General features: G+C 49.5%; 1 pseudogene; it reads left to right on the top strand.

Moving 5' to 3' along the window:
* The first annotated feature begins 7,504 nt into the window (after window positions 1-7,504).
* LOC149267752 (uncharacterized) lies at window positions 7,505-8,450 on the top strand (annotated as a pseudogene).
* Window positions 8,451-9,965: the final 1,515 nt, after the last annotated feature.

The following is a 9,965-nucleotide window of genomic DNA, read 5'->3' as shown; positions in this document are numbered from 1 at the left end:
CTGAAAAAAAAAAAAAATTATAATAATAACAACATAATACAAACAAGTAAGAAAGCTCTAGTCGAGACTGCTCAAGATCCCTCAAGATACGCACGCACGCATAAACACGCATTGGCTGCCGTGGTGGCTTACTGCGGGACTTAATTGTTTAATAACTTTTTCTGTGGCTGGACTATCTTCATGAAATTTTCGGATCGGGATTATAACATTACAGTGCGTGCATTTACTAAACTCAATAAATTACATACGTGTCTGCATTTAGAGCTTTGAGAGTCTAGCAGATATAATTGTATTACTAATTTTCGATCATGTTTTTTATCGAAAGCCTTAGCGCTAATATACATACATACATTTGTATGTATTCATTAGACATAATTAAACAATGCCTTTTATTGTCACTCTGAACTGATCATCCATGTTAATTAACAAATGTCAAAAAAGCGATAATTACCGAAAAATTGAATGAGTATGTGATAGGCGAAAAACGTCTTGAGTGAATTTACATTAGAGTGAGCTCAAGTCATCATAGCTTACGGCCTTCACTAAAATGAGTGAGAATAAATAAAGCCTTAAAACGGAATGAAAAAGATGCCACTCGAGTTTATGCATGCATTTTCGGATTCGTATTTGCTCGGCTTGACAAAATCAGTGCGCTGCGAGAGCAAGCATACATCAAGCATACATGAATTTTCGCATGCTATACGTCATTTTATTCATTCACGAAAGTGAAATGAGTATGTTGGTTTTGTGCAATGTCCGTCTTGCTGTCCGTCCGTCCGTATGAACGCAATCTATTTCGGGGCGTGGCAAATCAGAAAATGCATTTTCCGATATACCATAAATCATGTTTGTTGAAGAGCTAGAAAGCTGATCCTGTATGTAGATCCGCGTCGACCACCCAAGATCACAAGCTATGGCGGATATATCTCCGCCCACTGGGGGCGTGGTAAACCGGATAAAACTGTATCTTTTAAAGTTATAAACCTAGAATGCTGAAATTTTGCAGGTGAGCTGATGTTTTAATTCTATAAAAATGGGCGAAAAAATTATATAAAAACAAGTAAGAAAGCTCTAGTCGAGACTGCTCGACTACGATCTCCCCTGAACCCTTGGAGTAATAGCTATTTCAATAATTTTTCGCGTCTTTCAGCTTACACAAGAAACACGCGCACACACACACACACACGCACGCACACACAGGCATACATACACACACATATACACACACACACACACACATACACAATATAGACAACGTGGTTGCTGTGGGCGCGACGCACCCAGCGACGGTAAAAACTATCAAAGACTTACTTCGGCGGTCTCGCGGAGTGCCCCTGTGGTACAATCCGGTGGTGCAAGAGAGGGGGGCAATAGTGTCACTGTTTTGAGGTAGCAGGTAGCTAAGTTGAGTTTAAGTTACTGCGGTCTCTAAACTCAAATTATATTAGTAGGCAGTGCCCACTACAGGCTTCACGCCGTGGTAGTCGGAGCAATATGGAGGCCATGATGGAGGAGGAGCTGCAAGCTTTCGCGCGCCGTTCCTCGTTGCAGCGATCGCCGCAGCAACAACAGAGGGCGTTGCCGCAGCCGTCGACTTGTAATCAGTCTCCAGTAGACTCCAGGCACCCAAGTCTTTAAAAGATGCGTTAGCTCAAATAGGAGTTACGCTGCCCTATTTGGGGGTCAGCGGCATATAAAAGTAAGACTATCGACAATCTAAGGAGGCTGGAGAGTCCAGTCAGACATTCAAGGGGAGAGAACCTAACGAGTAACACAGATTTAGTTCAGTTTATATTCGGACTAGAGAGAGTTTGGACCTATTGTTCCAAATTATATAAAATATATTAGACCTATCGTTCCAAATTATATAAAATATATTATTTTCTTTGAACATTAGGTTGTAATATATTCACAAGAACCCAACACAGCGTCCCCAATCACTAGTAGTCTAGTGTGGGAGCGCTTAACTTAAATGCACTAATGAGAGAGGAGCTGGCTAGGCTGGTCAGTCTCCACAAGACGGCCGAAGCGTTCTGCAACCGACCGGTCAAAGACTGCGAGGTGTAGACCACGCTGGTCAAGAAAGTAGCTGAGAAGGCTAAAACAGCGAGTGTTAGTGCTACAGCAGGTAGTAATACGGCCAAGCGGTCGAGGGAAGTTGCCACTGAGCAGAGAAAACCTCCCTCGAAAAAGCCGAGGCACAATAAAAGCGCAGCAAATCCAATAGAGCCAATGGCTCTACGGGCTGCAGCCGATATAAAATCAACCAGGCAGATCGACAGACGAGTTCGAACAGCTGGACGGTTGTTAAGGGACGCAAGCCGCAGCAAAAACGTTCCAGAAGTGACGCCATCGCGGTTTCAGGTGTATGTGGTTGCAGCTATGCGGACATGCTTCGCGTAGTCAAGAGCGACCCAAATTTAAAGCATCTGAGCGGCGACGTCCAAGGTATTAGAAAGACAGCTAAGGAGGACCTTTTGTTGCAACTGAGTAGGAAGCCGGAGATTAGCGCTGAGGCTCTGCACGAAGCTGTAGGCAAAGCCTTGGGTGACCGAGCGGTAGTTAAAACCACTTACCGAATTGGCTCAATTTGAGATTCGCGACCTAGATGAGTTAGCAAGCAAAGAGGAGATCTTGGAGGCAATTAGGGTGGAGTTGAAGGATAGCTCCCTCCCTATTGAGGCTATCAAATCGCTTCGGCCAGCTTTTGGTGGACAGCAAGAGCTACGGTTGCTCTTTCAATTGGGAAAGCTAAAACTCTGCTCAAGCTGTCCAAAATTAGAATAGGATGGATAGTATGCCGTATCCGAGCCGTGGAACAGCCTAAACGCTGTTTCAAGTGCCTCGATTACGGTCATATGGCAGCAAACTGTCGCAGCGACTGTGACCTAAAGGGCGCCTGTTTCAGGTGTGGAGAGATGGGCCACAGTGCAAAAGCATGCACCAAGCCACCAAAATGTAGCCTCTGCATCCGGAAAGGTGAACAGTAGACGGACCATTCAGCAGGCAGCTTCAAGTGCCCATCCTACCGTGAAGCTGCTCGTAAAATGAAATGTTAAGGTTCTTGCAGCTTAACTTAAATCATTGTATTGCTGCCCAAGATCGTCTAGAATAGACCATTAGGGAAAAATGTATAGACGTAGCTTTTCTCAGTGAGCCCCACCACTGTATAACCAGCTGCCTTAGGACATGGTCAACAGACGTTAATGGCAAAGCTGCGTTGTTGTTAAGTCATTCAATGGGTTCGTACGCGGCCGATATGGTAACTTATGGCTTTACAGTTGCTATCTGGCCCCCAGTATGCAGCTCTGTGAATTCACGACGTGCTCGACGAGCTTGCCGAGGATGCTAGGGGTCGGAAGGCCATTATAGCTGGAGATTTTAACTCCTGGGCGTTAGAATGGGGTAGCCTCACAACAAATGCCAGAGGTCGTATCCTACTGGAGATCTTCGCGACACTAGATGTTGCACTGCTCAACACTGGCCACGAGTACACCTTCAGTCGGGCGGGATACGGATCTGTTATCTGTTGTCACTTCATCCCTCTTTCGGGGAGCAACATGAAGCCATGGAGTGAGCCACCTGCCAAGGCGTCTATGAAAACAGTCATTGAACGTTGGTTAGGAGGTCCATATATCGTGCGCTGCCTTTTTAGACTCATTCACAAAAGTGAAATGAGTATATTGGTTTTGTGGAATGTCCGTCTTGCTGTCCGTCCGTTTGTCCGTCTGTCCGTATGAACGCAATCTATTTCGGCGCTATTGAAGCTAGAGACTTTAAATTTGGAACACATACTCGTATATATCTCCGATTTATAAAGTGTTAAACATTTTTCCGATCCGCCCACTAGGGGCGTGGCAAATCAGAAAAATGCATTTTCCGATATACCGGAAATCAAGTTTGTTGAAGACCTAGAAAGCTGATCCTGTATGTAGATCCGCGTCGACCACTCAAGATCACAAGCTATGGCGGATATATCTCCGCCCATTGTGACAAACCGGATAAAACTGTATCTCCTAAAGTTATAATCCTAGAATGCTGAAATTTTGCAGGTGAGCTGATGTTTTAATTCTATAAAGATAGGTGAAAATATTATATAAAAACAAGTAAGAAAGCTCTAGTCGAGACTGCTCGACTACGATCTTCCTGAACCCTTGGAGTAATAGCTATTTCAATAATTTTTCGCGTCTTTCAGCTTACACAAGAAACACGCGCACACACACACACACACGCACGCACACACAGGCATACATACACACACATATACACACACACACACACACATACACAATGTAGACAACGTGGTTGCTGTGGGCGCGACGCACCCAGCGACGGTAAAAACTATCAAAGACTTACTTCGGCGGTCTCGCGGAGTGCCCCTGTGGTACAATCCGGTGGTGCAAGAGAGGGGGGCAATAGTGTCACTGTTTTGAGGTAGCAGGAAGCTAAGTTGAGTTTAAGTTACTGCGGTCTCTAAACTCAAATTATATTAGTAGGCAGTGCCCACTACAGGCTTCACGCCGTGGTAGTCGGAGCAATATGGAGGCCATGATGGAGGGGAGCTGCAAGCTTTCGCGCGCCGTTCCTCGTTGCAGCGATCGCCGCAGCAACAACAGAGGGCGTTGCCGCAGCCGTCGACTTGTAATCAGTCTCCAGTAGACTCCAGGCACCCAAGTCTTTAAAAGATGCGTTAGCTCAAATAGGAGTTACGCTGCCCTATTTGGGGGTCAGCGGCATATAAAAGTTAAGACTATCGACAATCTAAGGAGGCTGGAGAGTCCAGTCAGACATTCAAGGGGAGAACCTAACGAGTAACACAGATTTAGTTCAGTTTATATTCGGACTAGAGAGAGTTTGGACCTATTGTTCCAAATTATATAAAATATATTAGACCTATCGTTCCAAATTATATAAAATATATTATTTCTTTGAACATTAGGTTGTAATATATTCACAAGAACCCAACACAGCGTCCCCAATCACTAGTGGTCTAGTGTGGGAGCGCTTAACTTAAATGCACTAATGAGAGAGGAGCTGGCTAGGCTGGTCAGTCTCCACAAGACGGCCGAAGCGTTCTGCAACCGACCGGTCAAAGACTGCGAGGTGTAGACCACGCTGGTCAAGAAAGTAGCTGAGAAGGCTAAAACAGCGAGTGTTAGTGCTACAGCAGGTAGTAATACGCCCAAGAGGTCGAGGGAAGTTGCCACTGAGCAGAGAAAACCTCCCTCGAAAAAGCCGAGGCACAATAAAAGCGCAGCAAATCCAATAGAGCCAATGGCTCTACGGGCTGCAGCCGATAAAACCAACCAGGCAGATCGACAGACGAGTTCGAACAGCTGGACGGTTGTTAAGGGACGCAAGCCGCAGCAAAAACGTTCCAGAAGTGACGCCATCGCGGTTTCAGGTGTATGTGGTTGCAGCTATGCGGACATGCTTCGCGTAGTCAAGAGCGACCCAAATTTAAAGCATCTGAGCGGCGACGTCCAAGGTATTAGAAAGACAGCTAAGGAGGACCTTTTGTTGCAACTGAGTAGGAAGCCGGAGATTAGCGCTGAGGCTCTGCACGAAGCTGTAGGCAAAGCCTTGGGTGACCGAGCGGTAGTTAAAACACTTACCGAATTGGCTCAATTTGAGATTCGCGACCTAGATGAGTTAGCAAGCAAAGAGGAGATCTTGGAGGCAATTAGGGTAGAGTTGAAGGATAGCTCCCTCCCTATTGAGGCTATCAAATCGCTTCGGCCAGCTTTTGGTGGACAGCAAGAGCTACGGTTGCTCTTTCAATTGGGAAAGCTAAAACTCTGCTCAAGCTGTCCAAAATTAGAATAGGATGGGTAGTATGCCGTATCCGAGCCGTGGAACAGCCTAAACGCTGTTTCAAGTGCCTCGATTACGGTCATATGGCAGCAAACTGTCGCAGCGACTGTGACCTAAAGGGCGCCTGTTTCAGGTGTGGAGAGATGGGCCACAGTGCAAAAGCATGCACCAAGCCACCAAAATGTAGCCTCTGCATCCGGAAAGGTGAACAGCAGACGGACCATTCAGCAGGCAGCTTCAAGTGCCCATCCTACCGTGAAGCTGCTCGTAAAATGAAATGTTAAGGTTCTTGCAGCTTAACTTAAATCATTGTATTGCTGCCCAAGATCTTCTAGAATAGACCATTAGGGAAAAATGTATAGACGTAGCTTTTCTCAGTGAGCCCCACCACTGTATAACCAGCTGCCTTAGGACATGGTCAACAGACGTTAATGGCAAAGCTGCGTTGTTGTTAAGTCATTCAATGGGTTCGTACGCGGCCGATATGGTAACTTATGGCTTTACAGTTGCTATCTGGCCCCCAGTATGCAGCTCTGTGAATTCACGACTTGCTCGACGAGCTTGCCGAGGATGCTAGGGGTCGGAAGGCCATTATAGCTGGAGATTTTAACTCCTGGGCGTTAGAATGGGGTAGCCTCACAACAAATGCCAGAGGTCGTATCCTACTGGAGATCTTCGCGACACTAGATGTTGCACTGCTCAACACTGGCCACGAGTACACCTTCAGTCGGGCGGGATACGGATCTGTTATCGACATTACTTTTGTTACTTCATCCCTCTTTCGGGGAGCAACATGGAGCCATGGAGTGAGCCACCTGCCAAGGCGTCTATGTATCGATTTCCGTCCGTTTGTCCGTCCGTTTGTCCGTCTGTTTGTCTGTCCGTATAAACGCAATCTATTTCGGCGCTATTGAAGCTAGAGACTTGAAATTTGGAACACATACTCGTGTATATCTATATATATATATATATATATATATATATCGTGTATTTATAAAGTGTTAAAATTTTTCCGATCCGCCCACTAGGGGCGTGGCAAATCAGAAAATGCATTTTCCGATATACCAGAAATCATGTTTGTTGAAGACCTAGAAAGCTGATCCTGTATGTAGATCCGCGTCGACCACCCAAGATCACAAGCTATGGCGGATATATCTCCGCCCACTGTGGCAAACCGGATAAAACTGTATCTCCTAAAGTTATAAACCTAGAATGCTGAAATTTTGCAGGTGAGCTGATGTTTTAATTCTATAAAAATAGGTGAAAAAATTATATAAAAACAAGTAAGAAAACTCTAGTCGAGACTGCTCGACTACGATCTTCCTGAACCCTTGGAGTAATAGCTATTTCAATAATTTTTCGCGTCTTTCAGCTTACACAAGAAACACGCGCACACACACACACACACGCACGCACACACAGGCATACATACACACACATATACAACGGCAGCACGACTTGCACAAAGGTATTATTGGCCGGGCATGTTTCGAGATGCCGCCAAGTACGTGAGGTGTTGCGAAACGTGCCAAAGATTCAAATGCGTGCAACAAAAGCCGGCCGGGCATATGCTAACCAGGCAGGTGGCGGAGCCAATGGCGGTCTTGTGCGCAGACTTCGTGGGAACTTTGCCTCGTTCCAAGCGTGGGAACACAATGTTGTTGGTATTCCACGACGCTTTCGCCAAATGGGTGGAGCTGGTGCCGTTGAAGAGAGCTACTACCGCCCTACTACAACTGGCGTTCCGGGAAGTACCCAGGACATTCGTTTGCGACAACGGTGTACAATTTGCAAGCAGAAGTTTCAAGGCGTTCATGGAATCCTTGGGGGTGACACTCCAGTACACAGCGCCTTATTCGCCGCAGGAGAACCCGACGGAGCGAACGAATCGCACGGTGAAGACAATGATAGCTCAGTATATCGAAGGCCATCAGAGCTCATGGGACGAGCTGCTGCCGGAGATAACGCTGGCCGTCAATTCGAGCGTGGCCGACTCCACAGCATTTCTGATGTTTGGGCGAGAACCACGCCTACCCGCCGCTTTGTACGATGAAGTCACTCCCGGTTCGGCGACTAGAGAGACCCAGCCCGAGGCCAAAGAAGTTAAAATGAGAGAGGTTTTCGACATAGTGCGTAGTAACTTGCAGCGAGCATCAAAGGATCAAGGCAGGCACTACAACTTGAGACGGCGTGACTGGAGACCAGCGTTGGGTTCGGCGGTGCTGTTACGACAACATTAACTGTCGAACGCGGTGGAAGGATTCGCGGTGAAACTGGCGCCCAAGTTCGACGGCCCCTACAAGGTCGTTAAGTTCCTGTCCCCCAACGTGGTGCGCCTGACGAAGGAGGGCGAACGCAAGAGGAGGGTGGCCAACATTGCGCAGTTGAAGCCATTCCATCAAGAAGATGAAGAAAGCGACACAATCCCGGAAACCGAGACCGGGGAAACGGGGAACGAGGAGCAAACCCCGCTGTCCCCGGCGAAGACAACCAAAGGCCTTGACAGATCTACACATCTCACCAACCACTAACTTCCCCGTAGAGCCCCCTATTAATGCTAACACTAACGCAGTAGTTAGAGGGCCATTTCGGTCATTAACACGAACAAAAATCAGAAGACTAAAGAATCTGAACTTGCAGGGAAGTAGCAGTATGGAGGATGTCATTGAAATCAGCAGTGACGACGAAGGCTCAGTCCGAGTCGAGGACGCGAGCAGCGATAGTACGGAGCCGTTCTCCAGAGAAGAGGCACGGAGTCGGCAAAGGGACCCGAGACTCAGTAGGGAGTACTACTGTCGCCGAGAGGAGCGGGCGCCACCCCGGCGTGTACACACGGTCCTCCGCTCGACGGTGAACGTGGCAACCCGGATGGACGGCCTTATACAACTTATACAGGCCAGGTACACAACGGTGTACATCCAGGTGCCTAGGGGGGGTACCACGTGGAGGAGCCGCCATCTCCGCCCCGCCCACCGGGCAGCCCGAAGTCGGACGCACGGAGATGTGCGGAAGACGGAGCCCCGTGGAGGTGGGCGACTCCGACGCCGTGGACGGCAAGCGAGGACGAAGAAGCTCCGGTGGTAGAACTGGACGACAGATCCCCGTCACGGGGGTGGGAAGGCGGCAGGGAACATTGTCCCTCCGTCGATGACCCCGCCCCGGAGACCGCGGCGCGTGATGGAGTGGAGGAAGGGCACAGTGATGTGTCGAGAAGTTCCGGCGAAGAGTTCCAGGCCGAGGATGCGAGCCCCGAGGAAGGCGGCATTGCAAGCCCCATTCCCCGAGGGCTAGACGATGGATCCCCGTCACGGGGACGGGACGGCGGCAGGGAGTGTTACCCCTCTGTCGATGACCCCGACCCGGAGACCGCGGCGCGGGACGGAGCAGAAGTGAAGCAGTTGAGCGTGTCGAGGAGTTCCGATGAGGAATTCCAAGTGGAGGACGCGAACCCTGAGGAGGATACTACCGCAGACCCTATTCCCCAACGCCGAACTGGCGGCGACGTTGTGAGGCACCAGCAGCCGGAATCCGTCAGGATCTCGTTGCGATATACGCCGAGCACGGTTGAAAACCGGCGCCTGTCGCGCTCGTCGCAGTCCAGCGCCGAACGCCCGACAGATCACTGCCAGGCGTCCAGGCGTAAGCGTCGTCGGCGACGACGAAGAGGACGACCAGTGTCCGCGCGCAAACCGGACCCCTGCACCCCCGCCGGTCAAGGGAAACCAACGGATGGCGCCGAGGGTCCGTCCGCGCATCGGCAGAGCAGGAAGTGGAGCCGGTTTGGGAGCGGCCAAGAACGGGACGAGCGTAGAGATGAGTCGACGGAGACTCGCTCGGGCGAGGAGAGGCGCCTATTGGCAGATATGACCGAGCTGTTAGACGGATGGGAGGTGAGCCTCGAGGACGCGCTGGGCGCAGAGGACGTGGAGGCGACAAGGATGTTACCGCTGATCCCCGTCAACTGGAGGGTACGCCCTGCTCGCACCGAGCTGAGTGCGGAGGTGATCCAGCTCCTGAGGCGGGAGGTGGAGACGCGAAGACGGCGGCACAGGAGAACCCGCTTCGGGGTCGCGGCGGGGGAACGTTCCTATACGGTGACCGTCAACTCGTCGGGGGCGTTACGGTCGCTTTGTCGAAGTAAGGGGGGGGGG

Source organism: Drosophila arizonae, unplaced genomic scaffold (genome assembly GCF_054131065.1).
Source record: "Drosophila arizonae isolate 15081-1271.41 unplaced genomic scaffold, UAZ_ARI_1.0 ARI_Backbone_143, whole genome shotgun sequence".
NCBI lineage: Eukaryota > Metazoa > Arthropoda > Insecta > Diptera > Drosophilidae > Drosophila > Drosophila arizonae.
This window is presented reverse-complemented; position numbering and strand designations above follow the sequence as displayed.